General features: G+C 43.2%; 1 long non-coding RNA gene across 1 annotated transcript; it reads left to right on the top strand.

Annotated features, from left to right (window-relative positions):
- On the top strand, positions 1-24,595 carry LOC133212147 (uncharacterized). Its single transcript, XR_009725407.1, has 4 exons — positions 1-69; positions 7,769-7,920; positions 11,831-11,903; positions 24,402-24,595. It is a non-coding gene; the product is annotated as an uncharacterized LOC133212147 (long non-coding RNA).
- Positions 24,596-24,835: the final 240 nt, after the last annotated feature.

Raw genomic sequence — 24,835 nt, 5'->3', positions numbered from 1 at the left:
GGTTTTGCCTTGTCCTAATCCTGACTTACCCTTAATGAGCTCGGTGACATCAGCAGAGCAATCAGCAAGGTAAGAACTGTGTTATCCAGTAGCTTGGATGCTGTCCTTGTGACAGTGGAAGCTGTGCTGTGTGACTGGGTAAGGTGTTGGGCTGCTTTGATTTTTATTGAAGTGAAAGAGAATTCCCTTTGAAATGCTGGGGTTTTCAGAAGCAGACTGAAATACAGCACTATCTCCGTGTGATCAGCAGCCACAGTAGCTTTGGTACCAAAGTTATGATGAAAAACAGATTCCATTGCAACTGATCCACTACTAGAAATATGAATCCTATCTCTTTCTACCAGTGGGTTTTTATTCATACCCTTTCTGGCTCTGCAGAGTATTATCTTGTTTGACAAATACCCTGAGATTGTATAAAATGAATGCTTTATGGAATTTGTGGTACGGCTCTTAGGAAATAAAGAGCATATTTATGAAGCCTCCTTTTGCACATGCAAAGAACGTGCCTAGATATGGACGGCTGAGCACGTAACGTTTGCACGTGTTTTAAACATGCACACAAAACTTGATTAAAGATTAATTATCTGCCTTGAGTGTGGTGCAGGGCTGTGTTTTCACTGCACAGTGTGGAGGGGTCTGTAAGGAGGGTGCTGTTACTGAGTCTGAGTTCCCTCTGCTCTCCTCATTGCTCTGGAAATGAGTCTATGTTGATTACAGTACTAGCAGCATGCTGTTAGGGCCAAGTCCTGCTCATCCTCTGCTTCTTTTTGCCCATTTCTGGTCTCCAGATGAAGACTGCGGTGCTTTCTTTTGCTTCCCTGCTGTGATGTGGGCAGATGACATGAATTCATGGACAAGGTTTGTGCACAGCCATGCTCTAAGTGACTTGGTGGCTTTTTTCACATGGGTTCTGGTGATGTCTAGGCCAGTTAGTTGGTTTTACTGATTCCCTTTGAATCTAGTGGTCTTGTGCACTTCATTGTTTATCCATGGTATCTGTGTGTCTGACTGGGCTGTGATGTTCGTATCTTTATTCTATATTGATTAGCTCTGACAACCTTAGAAAAGTTTCTGATCTGGATTTCTCCAAACTTCTTCAGCAGTCACCTTCATCTTCCCATGCATGAGGACCTAAAATAGAACCATATATCCCAAACTGCCTTGCCTGAATGTGGTTTTGTCCCATAATAATAGTGAGGGTTCTTGACCCATATCTTGAAGAAAACCAAGCAGAAAATGGGAAACCAGCCACACGAATGGAATTTCCAAGTGAATGGGAGTTGTGAATGCTCGCTAGGTCTGTGCTTTGCTCAGCATTTAGAAGACCTGTGAGGCATTCAGCTGACAGATGATGGAGGACACTGAAGGACAGGTTTGTGCTTTAGAGTTAAATCTGCAGTTAATTTTACTGCCATGTGATTAAAGCTTTATGGCATTGTCCAAACCTTACAGTGCGTTTATCATGTTGTGGTGATATTACAGTGACTTAAGGCAGGTTGTATTTCCATATTCCCATCTTATCCTGTGTACCTCTTTTGGTAATTCTTTGTAACTGTTCAAGGGCCTTCAAGTTTTAAATCTCCCCAATTTCAAAGTAACTGTAAGAGCATTTACAAATAGAAAGCCACTATTGCTTTATCACTTGAGTTGTGAGTTCTTGGAAGATCTTGCTGTGGTACAGCATGGTACCAGCATCTCCCACTTTAACTGCAGGCAAGACCACACCAGTTCTGTGCAATATCCCTGTACTACACGTACAAGTTACAGCAAAACATAGATCATTGTGTTTAGCAAATGAGAGCCTGATTTGGAGAATTTCATCCGATAGATCTGTTGATCTCACTCTATGTTATTTTTATGACAAAGATCATTTTGTGCTATCATCTGTGCTTGAAGAGCCTGAAAGTAGTCTTGTAACTACAGGATGTAGTGGATGCGAACTTAGGAATATGTTGGTAAACCTGCCTGGTTTTCAGTGTTTTGCAATCAAACAGAAGATCAGGAGATCTCTGGGGGTGACTAGAGCTTATCCAGGCTTTTTGTAGCTCCCTGAAAACAGGTAAAAATATCCATGATTTTCAATTTTATGTTTATTTTATAGTATTTATTTTTATTTATTCTCCATATACACCTCCCTTCACTTACCTCAATTATGAGAACCAGCATTTTGGGGGGGGGTTGCTTGTGTTCTAAAAAGAGCGGTAGTTTAGAATACCTTATGAGCCCAAGAGTCTTATTTGACTTTGTGACCTGGGTGCAATTTAAAGTGAATGATGATATTCCGTGACTCCTTAGATTCTGGCTCATGGTCTTTAGATGCTTTCATTCCTGCACCTGTCATCCATTAGGAGACCTCCTTCTGTGATCTTTCATCATTTGGAATATATGATGATTTTCTTAAACACTTTGGCTAATTGGGAATGACTCTTGCTTTAAAATATATGGCAGTATTTGTAAATACCAGACGTTGGGCAAGCTTTAAATAAATGCATATGATTTGACAGGAATTGTTAGAAAGTGTAAAGCCACTATAAACTTAAATGACTAACATAAGGGCTCTGTTGTGTACAGGGCAGACAAAACACATTGTGTTCTTTGGATAAGCTTGCTGGGTCAAAGAGTGGCAAATGCTCTTCGTTACAAGGGAGAGAGCTGTTGGTGTCAATCCTTGTGCTTCAACATGCTACTTGTCTTTACACTTCAATGACAAATTGCAGTGATTATAGTGTTGAACAGTTTGGTGAAAAGAGCACCATTTAAATTTAATATAAATTAATCCCTTCTAATGTAAGATCCCAATTACTGTGTGTACTGCTCTGCATAGCAGCATAGAATCCCAGACTGGTTTGGGTTGGAAAGGACCTTAAGATCACCCAGTTCCAACCCCCTCCCATGGGCAGGGACCCCTTCCACTGGAGCAGCTTGCTCCAAGCCCCTGTGTTCAACCTGGCCTTGAGCACTGCCAGGGATGGGGCAGCCACAGCTTCTCTGGGCAGCCTGTGCCAGTGTCTCACCACCCTCATTACATCCAATATAAACCTACCCGCTTTTAGTTTAAAGCAATTGCCCCTTATCCTGTCACTACAAACCTTGGTAAAACATACAGAGATGGAAATGGGGTTGTGTCCTTTAAAATCAATGCAGTTATGAGAATACCTGAGTCCCACAGATGATTTTATGAATTGAAATAGCTGCACATGCCCTTTCCTTGTCTTTCTTGTCAGAAGCCAAGCTCAGTGCTTGTTGTTTGCATACTTTGTAATACTTTAACTTGAATTTCCGTATTCACGTTACAAGGAAGTTCCTTTAGAACCACGAGTAGCTGGTTAGAATCCCAGAAATAAATAGAAAGGTATAGTTTTGTTTAGAGTAGTGATGTCTCGCACAGTGTGAACTCACCCACTGCTTAGAAATAACCCCATGAAGTAGCCAACCACAACATCTGTCATAGGTAGAAAACTCTGAGTCAGGCACTGACTTGCATCCTTAAATCTTACACAGTCCTATGCTAGAGTTTAAATCCCTAATGGGCTATATTACTTTGTAGGGATGACCTTTTCAAATACCACAGGACACCAGCATAGATGAAAATGCCACCATTCCCTGTTGGATTTTCCTTGGAGATTTTTATTGTTAGCTATAAGGAATAAGATCTCATTTTAAACTTCATGAATGTTCAGGCTGACCCAAAATAGAACTGTGAAGAGGATCATGTAGCTCCTAAGAGTTGTTCTAAGAGTATAAATTCACTCCACCAAGCACAAATGCAGCAGACTTTCAAGAAGGTGGTTTTTGATCTAGCAATTATTACGGTCTTGCTTGTGAAAGAGTATTTATGGGCTATTAAATGTTTGTATCATTTGGCTGCTGTACACCCAAACTGATTTTGCATGCTAAAAAGTCCTTCCTTGAATAATCTTCCTGGTTGAAGTGCTGTTCCTCCATTAGATGTTCCTTCAGCCCCCATGCACATGGAGTTCCCTTGGAGAAGTCATAAACAGATTTATCATTGCTGTCTTCTTTATGGGAAGAGTCATTAACTTGATTCCTAATGAGGCCAAAACATGCAACATGTTTTCAATCGGTTGAACCAATACTGAAAGCTTCACAAGTAACCAACATGTTTCTAGCTCAGATGAAAAAGAAGCTGAAGGCTGAAACCACAGGGCAAAAATATGTTATTGGAGAAAAAAATAGCTGATATTGCAACAGAGCTTATTAGGAAAAATTGCTCAAGTGGTGATTTGTTGAGGTGGAATGTGTGGAATTTATGGAATTAGGAAGTGAAATTGGTAAAGTGAAAAAAAACTGCTAAAAACTGATGAGGTTCCAAAGGTATTTGCTGCACTATAGCTGATGGCCACAGGAGGTTTGTCTCCTGTGTCTCCAGCTATGTAAAGAGTCTTTCATTAAAACACATGGTGCTTTCTAGCAGCAACAGGGTAAATCCATTTTGTGGGCTGCCAGTAATGAAGTCCAGTGATGACTCCGTAAAAAAGACTTACAAGCTTGGGTGATAAATAGCAATAGATGTGCGGTTTTAGCAGATGTAATTTGATTTTTTTTAATGTTTATTTTGATACTTTTTGATATTTTGATATTTATGATACATGTCTTATTGGGGTGTTGGTTTGGACAGTCCCTTGGCAGCATAGGTGACCATATATGCCATACATGAGATGATATCCAGGGCAAGGTACCATCTCAGACCAAAATCCAAACCAATTCAGCATCCTGAAGGCTCTCCAGGACAACCCTGTCACTCCAGACCTGGTCAGCAAAGCCTGGGTGTCCTGTAATGCAGCTGGGATAGCTTGAGGGTGCTTCCTGTTTACAAGGTAGTAACCTTGTTCTGGGCTAAATAAACACTTCAGCATTTCAGTTTATGTAGCATGTGTTACAGTTGTTAACAAGAGGCACCCTTGAGCTATATAGTACCTATATATTGAGATTTCCCAATCATCAGATCTTTTACTGTTGTTTACAGAGTTACACAAAGAAGTGAGATGGCCTCATAGGTAAGGAGCATGGACTTGAGCTGTGTCCAAATAGCTGAAGGCATTTTGCTACCTGATTTCATGAGGAGCTCAATGGACTCTTGCTGACTTCTAGCCTTTCTGTGCCACAGCGCTGATTAGGAGAAGGAATGTAAGGAGGGGAGCAGCATATCCCTGCTAAAAGAAGATAAATGTGGTAAAAAATGAGGGGATATCTCAGCTTCAGTTGGCATAGCTGAGGTATTCGGATGTCTGGTTTCATCATATTGTGAGATCTGACAAGTTTGCCAGAAGGTGGTGTAATTCAAAGTGCAACACAAAGTCATTTAAGACATGCCAGAGGATGAGCTGGTGTTGAGTTGATCATGAAGATCTCTTGTCTGGTTCTTGCTCAGGTCAGCACCTGATGCAAGCTTTGTATGGACCCATAGCACAGAGTGTGTTTATGAGCACTGAGCTCCAGGAGGCAGGGAGCTTCATGTGCAAGGGGACTAACATCTAATTGAGGAACAGCACTTCAACCAGGAAGAACTTTAAATCTGCTTTCAAAATTGACATTCATTTTCAGACCAGCTTCTGTCTTCTTATAGGAGCTGCTTGGCCTCCAGAGGACAAAGGCTGGAATGGGATGTGGACACAGAAGAGGCAAGCAGCTAGGAGGGGTTGGAACAGTGTTTCCAAAGGCTGATTCTGCAGTCAGGGGAAATGGAAGTGCCAGATCTGTAGCCTTTTATGTCATCAGGATGAACTGTCATGAGTTAAGTCCCTTTCATAGCAGGGCAGCTCTGTCTTTGGCATCTGGCCGCTGCTGGATATGAAAGCCTTTAAGACATCAGCTAATAAATCATCCTGGTAGTGCAATGGGGTAGTAAAAGAGACTTACTGGGTTTGAAGCTCAAGTGAAACACTTCCTGCATAGCTAAGACATCTCCTCAGAGCCATGACATGGTCACTTTGAGCTTGGTACTGCACGAGCAAATCAGCTGCTCTGGTGGTCTGGTGGTACTTCTTTGGCAAGTGCTTGGGACAGATCTTAGCAAGTGCTGCACCTGGCTTTCTTTGCACTGCTTTACTTGTTACTGTCGAGTTCTTTCATCTCCTGTGTGCCCAACATTCTTAAACAAGGCATGAAAATGAGACATCTTCCCCTTTTGCTTGGGCATCACATTTCCAGCATGATGCTGATCAAATGCTCTTCATTCTGAAACATGCTGAGAGCTGCATGAGGTGGTAGGCATTAAAACTCAGGACACGAGGGAAACGGCGAGGCTTTGGCTGGCTAGAAAGCACCAATCCTCTTTTAGAGGAGCCCACTAACATTGGCGACTGTGCTCTGAGTCTAAACAAAACCCGCGCTGCTTTTCCTCTCCCTTCCTCCTTCCTTGCACTCAAGTCAAGTAGTTGGTAATAGTTTAAAACACGTTTTTAGCCAAAACTTTTAAGAGCTGCAAACAGAGTTACTGGCAGGTTTTAACCTCTCTCCTTGCAATCGAAAGCAGCTGATGCACGTTTAGAAATCTCCTTGCAGGCTGCCAGAACTTGGGACTCAATTAATAAACCAAAAGTGCCTATGAACTGCAGCAGAGCCCTTTTGACCTTAATAAAATCCTAAATCTTTAGTTTCAAGAGCTCAGATCTACTTGCAGCTTATATTTGTACAGTCTTGCTAGATAGCTTATTGCCTTGCCATGCCACTAGTGCACTCTTTGCTAAACGGATGACCCTTGCAGGCACACAGCCTTTCCAGATGACTGGCAATTCAGAAAGCCTCACCAGAGAGAAGGTTACGTTTCTGTGCTGTTGCTTGATATAACTTCTGTCTGACTAATTGCCACTTAGGACAGGGCTAGCTGCTCCTACTCCTTGCACAGTGCAAACACTGGTGATGCGAAAGGGTTTGCCATTTCTGTGCTGCCCTGTGTGCAGGATCGGCTTCCTTCTCATTCTCTTCCATGTGGAAGAGAGAGCAGCATCCCATCACCTGTCCATGCAGCCTGGAAGAGTGGCAGGAGGCATCTGGTACTCTTTTAAGGTCGGTATGTTTGAGTCCCAGGTTTGGAGGCTCCTCTGGAGCAGGGTGACCCCAATATTTGAAGGCAGTGTGGGAATATTCCTTGCCAGCTGTGTGATGTTGGTGAGTTTGAAGCCCAGTCTACAAACAATTGCTCTTTGGCTCATGGAGAGATGGATGTTTAACCATGGAGCTGACTAATTCTGGCTTCTGCTTGTGTTTCTATGCCATCGGTCTTGTGGCTGCGCTAAAAAGTGCATTGCAGGCATTCAAATGGGGTTTCTTTTCATTTTAAGTGGGTACAGAAGCACTATTGATTGGAAAGACACCTCCAAGGTTTTGACTCATGAATGTGCTTTTGTTATTTGCCAAAAGGAGATAAAAGATCAAAAGCAAGATACAGCTCTTGCAAGGGATCCTGCCAGCCTCCTTTGCTCTTTAAAACCTCATTCTGGCCAGCAGTGCTCAGCAAAGAAAAGATGAGGAGCATCATTAATGTTGCTCTTTGCTCTGAACTCAAGTCCTGAAGTCATGTCAGTGCAAAGTGCAGATGAAGGGAGGTTGGTGAAGCTGTTTCTCAAGATCCAGATGAGCCTTCAGCACGAGAGGGCCCAGAGGTTTGTGCACCCCCAGCTGCAGCTCCACTTTTCTCTCCTTCCATGGAGCAGAGCAATGACTGCAGTTTCCCTAGAGACAATGCTGCCGGTTCTCAAGGTGACAGGGGGCTCTGAAGGGGAACACTGATGTGTTTGCTCCACAGCCTCTTCAGATGGAAGCTTTGGCTGAACTTCTGGAAGACAACTTAATAACTGAGCAGTCAGCACAACACAGGCTATTAAAACCTGCATTGAGGAATATCCAGTCTCTCAAGGACTTTAATACATGGAAAGGCATTGCTCCCCTGGAGAGCTAGTAGGCTGCAACAGAAAATTAAGTGTAACACCACTGCTGCCCGCACTTCCCTTTCTGCTCATGGCAAGTGCTCTGTTGTAAATCTTCCACCCTTTTATGCAAATACATGACATGGTTCAGCTTGCCAAGGATACTTACAGTCTTGAATATGTCAGCACGATCAGATAATTCACTGGTCTTAGTATATAGTTTTCTCATTAACCTATTATCTTCGTTAAAGCTGCTTTTCCAAATATGAATTAGCTTTTGTAGTTGGATCAAAGAACATTTTAATGCCTTATCAGAGGGGAAGGAAGGTGGGGATTGAAGGAGGAACCTAAATGAGTTGCAGTACTGCGAGTTGTTTCATTGTTTTGATTTAAATCTCATTCTTTGCTTCATTTTCTGCAGGGATTGAGTTGGGAGTACGGTTTTACATTGGCCTGGGGAGGTCGGTTGAGTTTGGCTTGGTTTTAGTCATCCAGGCTGGCTAAAACCAGCCTCTTGCAACCTCCCTCCCTCCTTTTGCTAAGGAAGAAGATGCTGGGCAGTTTGCCATGGGTGTTTCTCCATTGCGTTCTTCCTGATCATGATACTGCTTCAGCCAGGAGGCTGCGTTTGTGCCCCCATGAATAACATATCAGGCAAAAGAAATTTCTTCCTTGGCTATTACTCATTCCTCATTACTTCTTCTGGCTAGACTGCAAGGGGTGAACTCAAGAATTGCTCAGTGTGGCTGGTAAGGATGGAGCAAGGGTAGCGGTTACTGGCTGAGGGCAGCAAACATCCCCAGGAGAGCTTCTGAAAGGGTCTTCTCTGGGGCCTTCCAGGTGTGGCTGGGGAAAGGCAATGAAGGGCAGATGCACTCCTCATCCTCCTCACCTGAGCACCTAAGGGTGTACCTGGTTTGGGAGAGAAATGAAGACATTCAAGCTGGCAAGTAACACAAGGACCCCATGGGACCTGCAGGAATCTCTCTGCAGGATTTTCTCAGGTCACTGTAAAACCTGTATAAGCAGCAATGATGGGCTCAGCACCCTGTAAAGTCAAGGGAATAATTGCCCAGCTCAGAGCCTGTGATGAGTTTGCTGCTTTCGGAATGAAGTGGGGCAAAATGGACAAAATGGGAAGTTTCTGAAACATCAAAGTTTTATTTTGATGCTTTTAATTTTACTGAAAGAACAGTCTGATTTGGAGACGGGAAGAGAGGGGTTTGTGAGGCAACACATGAAGACAAACTCACTCTTTTAGGAAAATAGGAGATTTGGTTATCCAGTGCATATGTAAGATCACACTATAGTTCAGATCAGACCAGACCTCATATGAGTGCACAGACCCCACTGATTCCATATTCTTCTCCTCAATACATTTTTAATGAGAACACCAAATTCAGCTGCATTTTGACATGACAGGAGTGGTTTCAAAGACACCAGATTTCATAAAAAGAAGTATTTCATAGAATATATTTTATTACTTTTCAAAATATAAAACATCGTCGAGGCAAAGTTAATTTCCATGCAAGTTCTGAACCAAAAATGCTTCAGCCAAATCTCCATGGGGGCTTTCCTAGGGATTTAGGGACTTTCGGGTGCCACTTCCCCCTGTAAGAAGCGGCTGCCGTATGCAAATAGACGGGTGTCATGAGCAATGCTGCCCTCTCGTGCTGACATTAGGAGCCCATCACCGTGCCAGCGTGTTCCTAGCACTACTTGCTGCAGGGAATCGTATTCATGTGGATTAAGCCCTGCTGATGGGGTTGCCATCTCCATCTAGGACAGGTTCTGCTTTAAATACACAGTTAAATAACGGCAGAAGTGGCCAGAGCAGGATGCGGGATGCTCATTGCAAGGGTTGCAGAGTTCAGTTCATCCTAGTCCCAGCTCATTCTTGCTCGAGGGAAATCTCAGCTTTAAAACAGGGACAATAACCATTATGGGTTCTCTTTTAGCTCCTTAGCTGCTTTGACTGTAAGTATGTTGGATCTCATAACTAGATTTACAGCAGCAGGCACAATGCATGGCAATTCTGACTGGGGACTCCTTGTACTCTTGTATTTAAAACAAAAATGTTCACAGTGCAATGGGTTGACTATATTGCCTTAAAACCTTGAGGTGGTTTAAAGGGAAGGAGTGGAGTATAAGAGAGCTGCTTTTCAGTTACAGCAATTCAAATCAGTGCTACCATAGGTGCCTGCTTGGAAACACCCTGAGCAACTCACTGATTTATCGTGGTGTCCAGCTGTCCTGAGTTCTTCTTACAAACAGGTTTGCAATACTTTATGTATGTCGATGGGGCTGAGAAGTAGCAAAACAAAGTGATATTTTACAAACTAAACAACTGCTTAAAGAACCCCCTGAACTCTCTATTTACATAAAGAAAAAGCAAAGAGTCAAGTTTGATGCATAAGCTGACAACAGTAAGGAAATTCAGACATGAGCAGGGAAGTGTTCCATATGTTCTCCAATACCTAGGCACAACTGGGTGCCTCTTTAATGATGAGCTGAATGCTCCCTGTTGTTCCTAGGTACTGCAGAACATATGGCGTGTTTTCCCCCTTAACTGTGAGTTTCCCTGCCTTTGTCAGTAGGTGTCTTAACCGGATTGTATTTTAATACAGTGTTTGTGCCTCTGAGCAGAGTCCAAATTTGATTTTAGGCAAATAGGAGGGTAGATGCAGCTGCTGAATATCTCATATTCTTCTTGAAACTGTATTTCAATACATAATCTATATCTATACAGACACACCTTGTAATTGTTTATAAGGGCCCTCTGAGAGCTTAGAAATCATTTCGCTGCACTCCAAACTTAGCATGGATGATAAATGACCATTTAGTTGCCAATATAGCACAATATTTCAATTTCCTGCCTTCACAGAGGTATTCCAAAGGTTGACTGGAGTTCATACTCACAGTATGTGTTGTCTAGAACTCTATGATCTCTTGCTGGCAAACTTCAACCAAACCCTTTTCAGTTAACTAAACACATTCCTCGTGGAAGGCAGCCAACCTAGTGCTGGACAAACAGAGTTTCAGGGGGGTTTTGCAATAACCTCCCCCTGCTCCTGACTCTGGGTAAGTGGAGCCAGAGCGAGTGTATTACTTGATGTGTAAACTAGGCGACTGAGAAACAGATTAATGTAAATGTAATGAGTGATTAATGTAATGAACTGAATTTTGCCCTATGACAGTGATGTAACTCCAGTGTTGCTTCCTTCAGTTGGGCTGGCATCCTGATGGACATGCTGTAACAGCGAATAAAGCCTACAATAAAAAGAGCAGAGATACTGGGGTATTTAATTAGACCAGATCAGAGTCTGAGGTTTGGTTCTGCTCATATTTGGTAATATCCATATCAGGGATTTGCTTTAGTAACTATTGCTGCAAATGTAGGCAGTAAAGGGGGCTGAGGAATATCTGTTCTCTTATGAAAAGGTGGGAGAAAATCCTTCCTAGAGCTTTCTAAATAAAAGACATGGCCTCTGGCACTGGGATTCCCCAAGAATTGTCCTGAAGGAGTATTCTGCATAAATAAATCCTGCATGTGTGCGTGTCCTATGCATATCCTCTTGTGTAGCATGTCTGTCATTGACCGCTCTTGGAGACAAGTAACTGGGCTGGAGGGACCTTTAGTCTGAGCTGCTGCAATGTTCCTGTGCTGAGTATTTGCTGCGGTGGTAGCAAAGAATATCTGGTGAAACAGAGTTTGCTCTAGAGACACAGGCAGAACTTCAGGTTTCTTCACGCAAGCCCTTATTACATTCATTTGCATCAATATGAAAATGTCAGCCCAAACAGCTCCTTATTCAGACAGCACCTCTGTCTGAATATTTATCAGCAGAAAAGGATAAGAGGATATTAAGTGTCATGTACTGATGGAGGACATGTCTCTGTCTCCTAAATAAACTGTTTATCACTTCTGCTCTGTCTTTTAGTGTCATAACCTGGACCTACCATGGCTGAGGGACTGAGTCAGATGATTGATCTCTTCAAACTGGAGCTGGACAGGTAACCTGCAGCCATCTGTAGAGGATTACCAAGCAGTCAGGTTCTCTGTCCTCAATGCAAATAGATCTTGTTGTCTTTATACTAAGGCACGTTGTCATTATCTCTTAATAGACAGTATGGTTCCTTTTACTTGTGTGCACATGCATGCACGTGGAAAGAAATAGTTTTCATGGAAGGAAACCATTTGGGGCATGAAACAGCAACTGCTTAACTGTGTGTAGGAACCCCATGCAACCCCTTGTAGAATTATACCCCATCCCAACTGATTAACTGTGTCCTGCTCAGCTGGTTTATCCCACCCAACCACAATGACCCTCCTGCATCTTGGGCCTGAGGATGTGATCTGTGCTGGCTGCTGCAGGACCCAATATCCTGCAGCATGTGCTGCCATCATCTTCTTAGCCTGCAGGCACCATGGGGTCCCCTCAGCTAGTGACCACTATGTGTTCTACTCCCTTCTTTCTTGCTTCTTTGAGGGCATCTGCCTTTTGAAAAGCAGACATCACCACAGAGCTTAGCCATATGCTGCAGCTGGACACACCGTGAGTCAGTCCTTTAGTGTGTGCAGAAATGTATATGTGACACACACATACACACCCCAAAAAGCCCTTGTTTTGCACATGGAATGATAATTTGCCTGTTTTCAGCTGAGGTCTGTATGAGCACTCTTATGAGCCATGGCCATTTCCAATTTTGTGAATATATTGCATAAGGAAAGTTACCCAGAACTGGCTGGGGTTTGTTGTAGTACCCTCATTCCTGTTTTGCTGGGGGTTGTTTTTGTGGTTCTTTTAAAAGAACCTTCTTGTGCAGCTCAAAAATGGAGGAGAAAAGAGAAACGTTTGCTCATTGCTGTGCAGCAGGGCAGCTGGCTCCCAAACCAGTGAGCTGTGTCTTTAAGACCCAGTAATCCAGTAAATGCTGGGCTCTCTCCTTGGATAATGCAATGGATAATTACTGAAAAGACCACACAAATGACTGAAGCCCGGAGGAGTGTGTTCTGTGCTGCAGGTTGGATGCAGCTGGGGACAGGGGGCTTTGCTGCAGCCCAGCTAAATTAAAGTGAGGAAGGCTCCACATCACCTGGCTCATTTAGAAGTGATGCTTCATGCTGTTCATAGTCTGGAGTGGTCATGAGGCATTCCCAGGTCTCCTCATATACTCAGAGGTCACTCTGAGCTGTGTAAGACGTCAAGAGGCTGTTAGTGCCACAGGTAAGACATAGGGAAGTGTCTCAGTGCAGCAGTTTGGTTACTTTCCATATGGGCTCACTGTAAAATCACAACTTGTGATCAGTGTCCAGCTACACCATCCCAGGGAGCAGTTCCCTGTTCCAGCTGGCTCCAGGGATCTCCTGGGGTTTAATTTACTTATTTTTTCCCACTCTTGATTTTATCCTATTTCTCCTAAACTCCTTCACTCCAGGCAACTTGTATCCTCCATGCTGATAAGAACTAGCTTATTTTCTCAGCAGTCACCTTATTCACTGTTACTACCCAATGAAATCTGTGTATCCGTGTTTCCAGTTACTGATTTTTTCCTTCCTTAGCTATTTTCCCCTTACCTTTCACCCCTCAGCCTAGCTCATTTCTCGGTCATCACAACTTTGGATCATATCTGTGTGATGGGGACAACCTTCCATGGGTTGCGTTCCTTCCCATTGCCTTCCCTTAAGATAGATTTTCATTTCTTGTTTTGAATACTACCTGTTTGGCTTAAATAACCCCTTGAACCTTACTGTTTTCCCATGCTAATTTTATTTTCCTTGCCTTCCCCATCTCTTTGAAAAGCTGTGCATTCCTTCTGGGACTCTATTATGGTTGCTTAAGTAGCCTTCATGCTGAGTTGAAGGATTTTAATTTCCTTACTTCTGACTTCAGGGCCTTTTTGACTAGCTTCCTCATTTTTTTCTTTCCTCTTTAAATCCCTTTTCTAAAGCTTAATGTCACAGTGCAAGGTTTTGTTGCATTCCCTCCCACAAGGACACTGAACTTAATTACACTATGCCCCTTTGTACTTCGTGATTCAGCTATAGTTAGTTCTTCAACTCACTTGTGCATGTCATTTTCACCGCTAACGGAGTACCTTGTTGGGCTTTTTTAAGCAAGAAAGATAACTTTCAACTGTTATCTTGGTTTGCAATCCAGTTGGGACATTTCTACAAAGAGCCCTACAGCCCACTGAACATTGTCCTCATCTAGTACACCTCTCTAGAACTGATTACTTTGTCATGGCCAGGGTTGCTGCAGGAGGGCTGATACTGCAGGTGGTGATTTGGGGGTTTGGCTTCATAGAGAAGAGCAAGACCTTGGTATTACTAAGTAGAATGGCTATGGAGAAGACTGTCTCTTCCTGGGTTCTGTATCTCAGTGGTAGCTGTAGCTACAGATCTTTCCCATGGATCTCTTCACTCCTGGAGGCAGGAATATTCCATTTGTTCTGTGGGCTTCTTGGGGTTTAAAACCATTCCCATTACCCTAAGGATAAAGTTTGGTATCATGGGAATGCCTGCCCTGTCAGTGTGAATGTGAGACTTATGCAACTAACTTCTCGCTTGAAGTCCTACACAGCCAGTCCCAAACCTTCTCCTCTGTGCTTGTGACAGAATCAGAGATGGGCAGAGTACCCAAGGCAAGGGTTCCTAAAGATTTCTCCTGCACATCTCATAAACATCCTTCCATCCTGTCTCATCAGTCTGTCTCACTGAAGTCCCTGGCTTGCTGAGCAGACTTTTGTATTCTAGCTACCCTTCCCTCTGTATCCCCAGCAAAGTGCCCCCTCTGTTTTCATTTGGGATGCTCAGTCTCTCCTGGAATTCAGCTAAATGGTAGTGTAAGGAAGAGCCATTGCTGGCCTTTGACCAATGCACTCTGTTTTATTGACCACCTTTTGTGATGCTGAGTTGCATTGCTGGAATGTCCCCCCAAGAGGGCTGCCTGCCTATTGCAGGGCTCAGCTGTGATTTTTGCCCTCTCCTTTACAACCAGATGTCTTGTTCCCTACACATAACTGACATTCTGTCTCTGTCTGCTTTGCATGCCCAGATTTTGCCTGTTTATAAGTTGGAATAACACCTTGTCTGTTTTCTTACAGCAAAGTTCCTACCTTAGACATCACCCAATACGCGATATGGGGAAACCCTCTTTATGCAAAGTCTATTACCTTCACACATGCTTACAGATCCTCATGTTCCTCTGCTCTAGCTGGCCTTAGGAGGACTTCTGAGAAGCCTGCTGAGGTGTTCATCTTCCCATTTACAACACCAGTAACTCTCAGAGATCTTTGTACAACCATTTTAGCGAATAGCTTTTGAAGAGGAAGGTCAATCTGTAGCAATTGCAATATACCGCAGGCTTTAATGAAGCTTTGTGCTTATTCAGGTTGGAAACTAGGCAGAGTTGCTTCATACATCAGGCAGAGGAATGAAAGCCAGCAAAAAAACGTTGGTGTAAAAGGTGACTCAATGATTCCACCACAGGTACTTCGAAAGCAACCTCAGGTTTCTTGAATGACTTCACTACAATGATTTTCTACAACCGATAATGAGCATGGGGGAAATGACTTTAGCATGTCTTAGCATCTTTAATATTTGCCTCTGGGATGTGGAGTGTGGTCAAAGTACCCAGGTTGTAATTTCACCTTTGTTCTAAAGTATCAGCTGCCACAAGGAGATTTTCTGTGGGGAAAAACGCAAATTTGGGGATGAGCAACAGGAACAGGAAGTTTTGTTTTGTGTGTGTTTTGAAAAACATTCGTTTGGTAAAGACTTACGTCTGCAAGGTAATAATTGTCATAATTTGGTAGTGAAAGTGAGGAAAGCTTTAAAAATAGAAGACAAATGGAGCTTAGAATCACATTCAGACCCCATTTTCATGCCACTTGTCTCCCCGAATGCTCAAGATAGCAGCAAACACTTCCAGACTAGCTCAACACACCAGACGTTACCTGCTTTTGGAAGGGGGAAAACATGCACTTAGCAGGGGCAAACCTTTATTTAATTAGCCACAGTGTAAAGGTTTCTTGTCTTCCTTTGCAGTTACACGGCCATGAGAGGCTGTGGAGTACCTGAAGGGTAACTCCTACTGGGACTAATTCAGTCCAGACAGCTCCAAGTATGTTCATTAAGCTCTGGCTGGGTTTCACACAGGTGGGGAAGGTTAGGAGGCAACAGATAGAGAATGGTCCTGATTGTGTTAAGCATAAAACACCATCTGTTTCACAAGTAAGGAGGGAACAGAATGAGCACGTCTTGAGGGATCCTACCCTGCTGCTACACGTCAGCTCTCCTTTTTTATTTATTTAGTTTTTATTTTCTTGCTCCGTTTTTCAGGCTCCAGTGTAAAAAGTGAGAATGTTGAAACCGTTGGCCCATAAATCAGGGGACTGCTGAAAAGATGCTGAAGTTGAAACTACCACAGGGCTTTCGGCTCTGTAACACGTCAGGAAAAGAGGGAGTTTTAAAGAAGTGTTACGGCTGGCATGGGAGAGGATAGAATGAGGTTGAATTCCCAAGGTTTTAAAGTAGAGCAGTATAGGCTTAAAAATCTATTGGTGTAACAGTAAAAATGCTTGTCCTTGCCTATGGCTTTTCCTTCACTTTCTAGTGACCAAGTGAAACAAAAGTGTGTTTGGAATGGCACAGTAAATGTGTCAACATATTGACTGCTTTATTGTTGAATCAGAACTGTTTCTTGAGGGACAAACCTTATGAGCAGATGGAAGTGGCTGAGTGCAGCTGTGGCTGAGTGCTAGAGAGCTTTGTGGACATTGTGAGCCTCAACTGTGGCCACATGGGGGAAAGAGGCAACTTTCCTCCTTGCTCTGATTGAGAAAAGCCATGGGTGAGAGTGTGCAGCTCCAGGGCTGCAAACTGATGCCTTGGAGCATCAAAGTACAAGGGCAAGATTTCTACACATCCTGAAGGTGATGCTGTGCTCACCCCTCCACGTGGAGGGCTTCATTGTGAAGCCAGGGACTGAACTTGTAAGCACCCTTTTTTTTATCATATTGGTTTACTTACATATAATCCCCAAACTCTGCATTAGTGGGAGTACTTAAGTAAATTAGAAGTCTTAACCATCACAGCTGTATCAAAGGCTTAGTGGTATTTGGTACTTTTGCTAAAACCCCAAGTTCTCAAATCACATGGAACTGGAAATCTCTCTCTTTTTCTGACTCTCTCTTTCCCTTTATTCTTTGAATATTGTTTTCTGTGAGTTTAGTGCTGTTCAAGTAATGGGACTATATTAATTCCCTGACACATCAGATCCATAATGGTTCTTTAGCTGTTAAATGCTGGCCTAGTCTTGACTTGTACCAATGAATTGTTCACATTAGAAAGAGGATTTCCAGGTTGCAAGCCAGAGCTTTTACAGGAGAGACTTGAGACGGATGTGAGCACATCTCCTGTACCCAGCAGAGCATTTGTAGAGATGGAAGACACGTGCCAGCCTTGATGTTGCTCTGACACACAGGTGATGTGCAGTGGTAGAGAAAAATCCCTAAACACAAATGCTGACTGGTTGCTCCAGCTTTACTTTCCTGAGGAAACGCATCATGGATATTCACACCATAACCTTTGAAAGTTGGGGCTGTTCAGCCTGGAGAAGAGAAGGCTGCTTGGAGACCTCATAGCAGCCTTCCAGTATCTGAAGGGGGGCCTATAGGGATGCTGGGAAGGGACTCTTCATTAGGGACTGTAGTGACAGGACAAGGGGTAATGGGTTAAAACTTAAACAGAGGAAGTTTAGATTGGATATAAGGAAGAAGGGGAGGACCCCCAGAGAAGCTTGTAATGGCATCAGTCTACTTGGTGTGTGGGTTTCAGGAAGTTTTCTTTAAAACAAGAGCTTTTGTTTTGTTGGATATCCTTCTCATTGTAAATTGCAGTGTTTAAATGAAGGTGCAGTCAAAAACTTGAGTGTTAAACACATGGGGGCCCAGAGAAGGATGGTGGGTAAAACCCTCATGTCCATTCCAGGTCCTGACTTTGCACTAGGGGTATGTTTTCTTCTCTAATACAGTTTCAGAGCTCAGCCACCTTTGGGCCACCTTGAACCACCCTCCTGCATCAACTAGAGCATCTCTAAAGCTATCGTGGTTATGTTTTTGCTTGAAAACTTTTAGAGCTCAAGATTTTTTGGTTTACAGAACATTTTAAACATCTGTGATTCCCCTCATTAGTCTGCACCTGAGCACCCTTTATCATTTGAAAGGATCTGATGAAGGGATCCTGAAGCATGACACATAAGGTAGGACCCTATGTCCTCAACTGTGGCGTGGGGTGAGTGGCTGTTTGCTTAGGATGACTGAAGGTGAACCTCCTGAGAGGAGGGGTGCCATGGTAGGATCTGTAAGGGGCATTTGGTTTGGGGTTGCCTGTGTGTGGCAGTGATGAGGTGGAAGAACAAGAGAGGTCACCAGCTTTGCAGCCACTGGAAAGAGTTCTTGGGCAGCAGATTTCTGCTGACCTTTTCATAAAGAAGCCCATATTATACTTGGTGTGAAACCAATGTCCCAGTGCCTCTTCTTCTCCTCCTTACTGACTGTCCTGGGTGCTTTTCATGGGGGTTCAAGGCACATGAAACAACTGAGAGCTGCTGGTGCTTTTGGACCTCCTGACTTCCTGTTCAGCTCTGTTAGCATCAGGTGCCCTACACTCTTCATGACCTTCTATTTTCCAGCCCTGATGTACCTCTATATAGTTGCTAGTAGAGGTGAATCAAAGCACCTCAGTGTCTTCCCTGAAGTGGCATGAAGCTTTGGTCATATTTGAAGCATGGTTAGGAGTCATCTTTAATAGTGCTCTCATGTCTCCAGTCACCTTTGTTGAGTCACTGTTCAGTTATGGACATGGTTACTAGGGGCTGAGAGGAGGTTGGCATAAAGACTGGCACATAGATGGGAAAATGGCAACCAGTCCTGAAAGCCTGGACTATGCCACAAAAAGTTCCAGTCAGTTTTGCAGCAGTTTTAGGTTGTAAAAGTCCTATTTCATCACTCAGTCAAGAAATCATTTTGTGCCCTAACCTCAAGAGTTTATCGCATAAAGTACAAGATATTAAGTTCATTACTGACTATAAGGATTTTGATCAAACAGTAATTAGCAGCACTTAAAAGCTATTCTGGAGCCTAAACCACTAAATCCATCGGTATATAACATCCAGCCGTGGAACATATGTGTGTGTAATAGTATCAATATTGAAAGCCCCTACTGTGACAAGCCATAGCTAAGCATTTTTAGCCGACATACTTCTGGGATCACTAATGATTAATTAGTGTGTATCATAATGTAAAGCAAATGTCACCCCTGCTACCTGGGGCTGCTGTCATTTGAAAGGGGAAACTCTTTCCAGTCGAACACTGGCTGGGAAATGCAAACAGCATCGCAGCCTGCCATCTCGTGGGCAGGGTCCTGCAGATCCCATGGGATTGGAAGACGGCTTTTTCCACTGCCGCTTGCCTGGCCCCTCTCTTGACACTGCTTGGAAATGGCCGACAGGTCTCCCTGTGCTGCAAAAGGGTTGGAATCTGCAACAGCAAATGTCTTGTCCCCCATTCCTCCCGGGAGAGCGGCTGCCTGAAAGGGAGCGACCTCAAAGGGATGCTGATAACCAGGCAGAGATTTCTGATGGCGCACGGATGAGTTGTGTAAATAGAGAGTAAGGATTTTCTTCCTAGGAACTGTATTATTTACACATCATTTCTCCCATAACTATCCTCTTTATTTCCCACTGTTGCAGCTGAAGCAGTTTGTAAGATACCCACATAGCAAAGGTTTTGCTTTTTGTTGAGGGAAGTCCAGGAATTTTCTCTGCATGTGTGAAAATGCCTACATTTGTGCTAATTCAGTGTTGTTTTATCCCACCCCGTCTTCCTTTTTATTCCTCAAGTTTTCAATATAAACACTACTGTATTTATGTTATTTATATTATTTACTTACAAATATTTGTTGCTCCATTTTTAACGTTAAAGCATTTTTCCTCTCTGGGAAATAGTTACTGATCAACAGGAAATACTGCAGGTTTGGTCCCGCAGTGAGATCTATAAAACAGCTATAAAAAGAGATTCTTCTCTCTGCAATGGGCCCCTTTTAATCAAATGGGGCTCCACACAGATCCAGGGAGCTGGCAGGGTCTATCTCATTGCAGGCTCAGCCTCAAAGTGCTTGCTCACTGATTTTTACTGGAAACATTCAGCTCTCCAGGAGGGGTGTCAAGGCTGAACGAAGAGAGGAGTTTCCTCTCCAACACCATTTTAAGCAAATGGCCAACTCGATGCATTCACCTAGTGCATTTGTCTTCACAACAGCAGCATCTCATTTGGTAACGCTACTGGCAAGTCATAAAAACCCCATTAGAGCTGTGGATCCCTAAATGCTGCAATCAGATCTCGCTAACCTGGACAATTGTGTGAAGTTAATACAGTCACAGTTCAACTTCCATTTGCAAAGGGGAAGATTTGTTTGCCTTTCCACATCTTTCTGTGCGTGCAAGTTGAAAAGCACGCTTGATTTCCGCTATAAATTGTATCCATGCCTCATCACGCTGTATTTTTAGAGTTATGCTGACATCCGAAGCACAGTAGGATCTAGACTTGACATTTTAAAGGAGCTTTTGTAATTTATGTGGATGTTTGATAGAACATGTTTTTTCAATCTGGGACGTGGGAGGGTTACAATTCAAAAGTGAATCTGAACTTTCATTTCGGGTATATTCTAGGAGCAGCTAATTTAAAATGTAAGCTATAAAACTTGAATACCTTTTACAGTTCTCTGCCTGAACTATGTGCTTATAATTTATGATGTAAATAATAAATTATTATGTAGATAAAAATAGCTGTAGTGGACAGAACTTAGTTACGAGAGTGACATCTCACTAATTGCCAGCATGGGTTTGATTAGTTTTGGTTTCTTGCTCTTACTGTAACAGATTTTAAAGCTTATTCTCATTTCATGTTGTTATTTTTTAGCAGATAAAATGAATGGAAATATTCCATTACATATCAAGCAGTACCATAGTTCCCTGGTAAATAAGTAATGCTTAAAATGACAGGCTTCGTACTGAGAGAAACATGGAGATTGGGAACGGGAGAAGTATGGGAATTAGGGCAGCCAAGTTACAACTGTCTCTTTTGTGATGATCCTGACTAGAAACAGTGAAATGACACAATTTTTAGGTAAACTTCTTGTGAGATGGGAGGATTTTATTGTGGTTTTTTGGTCTTTGCTGACTTGTGCCAAATGGTGTTTCTGCCCCAGACTGTCCCGAGGGATGGTTTTTACTGCCTATTTACTAGGGCTAGAAATGTCCCCCATGGGGAAGGCAAAGAAGTTGAGTCCTGACTTGGATATTTCCTTGTTGGAGCAGACACATGCCTTGGGAAGCAAACACAGGCAAGCAGTGCCCGCTGTGCCCTGGAAGCCCTGTTGTCCCATGGGATGTGGAGGTGTGATGGCATGGGGATGGACAGTCCTGGGAGGCAGAGGTACCTTGCTGGGTACCCACAGGCCTGCAGCTCCAGCAGTGCTGGGTGTGATTGCCTCCACACACACTCGCTCCTGCAGCATCATGACAGCTGGAATACAACTTTTCCCCTTAAACATCCATTTCAATTCATTAACCTATCCAGAGTGAAAAGCAGCTACTGTAGCAGCTCATTCTCTTCCTGTTTTTTCTTTATTTTATTCACAATTCTATTTGTGTTCTGCTTTTATGTTCTTATTTTAGCAAGAACTTGGCAACCTAGAAACTGTAAGGTCCAACGCATCCTTCTTTTTCCCCAGTTTCTTTTAAAAACCTTTATGGAAGGACAATGTGTGGCTTGCCTATGGTGGTGTTCCACACTGTAGATTTTTTCTCTTTGTGAAAAGATCTGCACTATCCCTTATATTAAAATCTCTCAGAAAGAATGCAAAGGAAAGTTCAGGAAAATTCGTAACAGTTCTGGACTTTCCAGTTATTCTGACTCTACTGCCTTGTCTCTGTCTACTTTGGAATTTAGGGAAGTTTTTTCACAGTGAGACCCAGGGACTCAGAAATGCCTTCGGAATCACAGCAGCCTGGAAGGTGTCCCTGCCCATGGCAGAGGGTTGGAACGAGATGATTACTAAGGTCCCTTTCAACCCAAACCATTCTGTGGTTCTATGCCATCAAACTGTTCCCTGATTCTCCTCTAGACTGACCTGGGTAGTGCTGGGAGATGCTTGTGTGTTACATACAGCAGGGATGTGGGGTTCTCGGTGGATCCCAGGGCAGCATAGTCTGTGATGTTCTCTTCAGGCTCTTTGTGTCACCAGCAGGCAAGATGCAGGGCCTGGCAGAGGGGCTTGCTGTGTTGGTGACCCATAGCAGAACCCTGTCCACGTACACATTTTAATGGGAGTGCTTGCTCTCAGAGCTCTATCACTTTGCTGAACGGTGGCCTGGGGGATGCATGTTTTGAAGAGCAAAGCTCAGCATCTGATGGTACAATTACAGTTCTAAGGATGGTGCTCAACAGGGAAGGGTGGGACAGCATGGTGAGGTCTGCCTCTGGAGCCCACAGCACTTCTGCTCTTGCAATGGCCTCATCAGCCTTGAGCCCATGTGTGTGGGCTGGATGCGTGGAGATGCAGATGTATGTGTTTGTAACATAATGTAATGTGTGTCTTGTGGGAATAAAACATAAGTACTGCTTATATGCACACAGACATACACAGTCTGTGATATGTATCTGTTCAGAGTTATTCAGCATATTCTATTAATATTTAAGGTGTAATTATATTATTAATGAACTACATAAAGAGACTGCAGCGTTAGCTTGTGTTAGCTGGATGTATTCTCCTCTTGTGCATTCAATCTTCCTGGGACCTGCCATACCCTGAACACGAAATAATACAGATTTCCTACCCGAAAGGCCAGCTTTGCAGGGCGAGTGTATATGTTTAATAAAGTGCATTCACTGATTTTGTGAAGATACAACACAAGGCTGAATGCTGAGTTTCATAGACATACAGTGCTAAAATTGCCTTGCCTATTCTAAAGATAAAAATATCTTTTTGTTCAAATGTTCTGCTTGCTTCTTTACAAATGAAGGAGTTAAATACTGAAAGGCAGGTGGATGCTGTAACTACTTTAGAAAAAGATGAATAGGGCTGATGGCTAAAGCTACAGGGAATCTATTGAAGGTCCAGATGCAGACATGGCTCTTACTCTACACACAGTTCAAAGTGGGGTGAAGCTGCCTGGGTAATTGGCTATGAAATAACTAACCTCTGGGAGAAAATTGCCCTTGTACTTAATTGCTTGTTCAGGGTAACATGTAGCCACCTGGCTGATTAGTGCCCTTACCTATATTTACACCCACCCGAGTTTAAATGCAAGTGCTATTGTTGCTCTGGCCATATGCATTCATTGAGTGGCCCTTGTGGATTAAAGAAAATATGACCACCAAGGTCAGTTTTTCTTTTCAGTCTTCCTTTATCTCCTCCTGAATCCCCCATTTCTCACATAAGAAGAGCAAATTCAATCCTAAAATAAACCTGCTGGCTTTGACAGGACAGTAGTGGAATGAATTTCATCCCAATTGTTTACTTTGGTTGCATTAAATGCTTCAAGTGAGGAAGTAAAATCTAACAGCCTAATGGAAGTCAGGAGGGAAGGCAGGTGAATGAGTGGAAGGAAAGTGAAGGAGTGAAATAGAGGCAGGAGGTTGTGGTGGTTCTGTCATGGAAACATCTTTGGGAGCAGGTTGGATAAGCACCTCTCAAAGATGACCTTGAGCTTTCCTGAGGTGGGGAGATGGAAAGAGGGTCTTCTGGCATCCCCACTATGTAGTAGTATTTACATCCAACATTTCATTCTCTTAAAATGTGATAAAACCATTTCTGAGTGTAAGGGAAACACTGGAACTGGTTGCCCAGAGGAGGTATGGAGTCTCAGTCCTTGGAAATATTCAAAACCTGACTGGAAACAGTCCTGAGCAACCTGCTTTAGCTGACCTTGTGTTGAGCAGAGGAGCTGGAGCAGAGGATCTACTGGCATCAGCTAGTGCTAAGACTGACCAGCACTGCTCAGTGTGGCTCCTGTTTCAGTCTGGCGTGCATCAATCACTGTAGGCGCTCCAGAAGTGGGTTAGTGCAAAAGGTCAGAACCTAATTTTGGGTTGGTTTTGTTACTGCTGATACACATCATACATGAACTCTCTGATCAGGAGCCTATTGCCAGCAAAATCTGGGTCTGAAGTTCTGAACCAAAGCATGGAGGAGGCATCAGCAGCCGCTTTATGTAACTAATACCTACAGGTTTTTAAAGCAAAAAGGGAAAACTGGCAAAGATAAGAGATGCCACTTTTCTCAGTCAAGAAATGCCTGTATTTTTCAGAATTAGAGTTGGCTTTTGTCTGTCTCCATTAGGTGTATTTAAGAAAATACATACTTAGGGTGTTTTCTCTTGTTATTTTGAATATAGAGGTGAGGATCCTCAAGCAGAAAACATTTCAACCTATTTTAAATTCCAGGGAAAAACCTGAAGACTTTCCAGTGGCTATATGAATGCGGGAGAATTACTGCACCATCCAGTGATTTCCATGTACTTCAGCTCCTGCAGTCAGGTTGTTGGGCAGGGTCTTAGTTTTGCTACTTAGAAGAAAAAAGCTCTGCAGACTTGCAGGGGAATTTCATCTCAGAAACACTCAACCTGAAGACCAGCAGAAAGGGTAAAGTAAGTTAAGTAAGTTTCATGTATGAATCTTAAGTTGGTTTTGTGCTATTTTGGTCAGTTGTATTTGTCACTGCATTTGGGGGACCTAGACTTCTTTTAAGCAATTATGCTAAGCACCTTCAGTGCCTGTTGACTTTGGTGCTGGCTGATTAGCATCCCTTGAAATCTGGTCCTCTGCTGAGAAGATGTTCAATTTGGAGGAAGGGGAATAGTTTATGGCAGGAAGGTGTC

This window comes from Neopsephotus bourkii, unplaced genomic scaffold (assembly GCF_033783945.1).
Source record: "Neopsephotus bourkii isolate Nb327-2 ecotype Australia unplaced genomic scaffold, CSIRO-AGI_Nbou_v1 NB_668, whole genome shotgun sequence".
Taxonomy (NCBI): domain Eukaryota; kingdom Metazoa; phylum Chordata; class Aves; order Psittaciformes; family Psittacidae; genus Neopsephotus; species Neopsephotus bourkii.
Note: the sequence above shows the minus strand (reverse complement) of the source record. Positions and strands in the feature narration are given on the sequence as shown.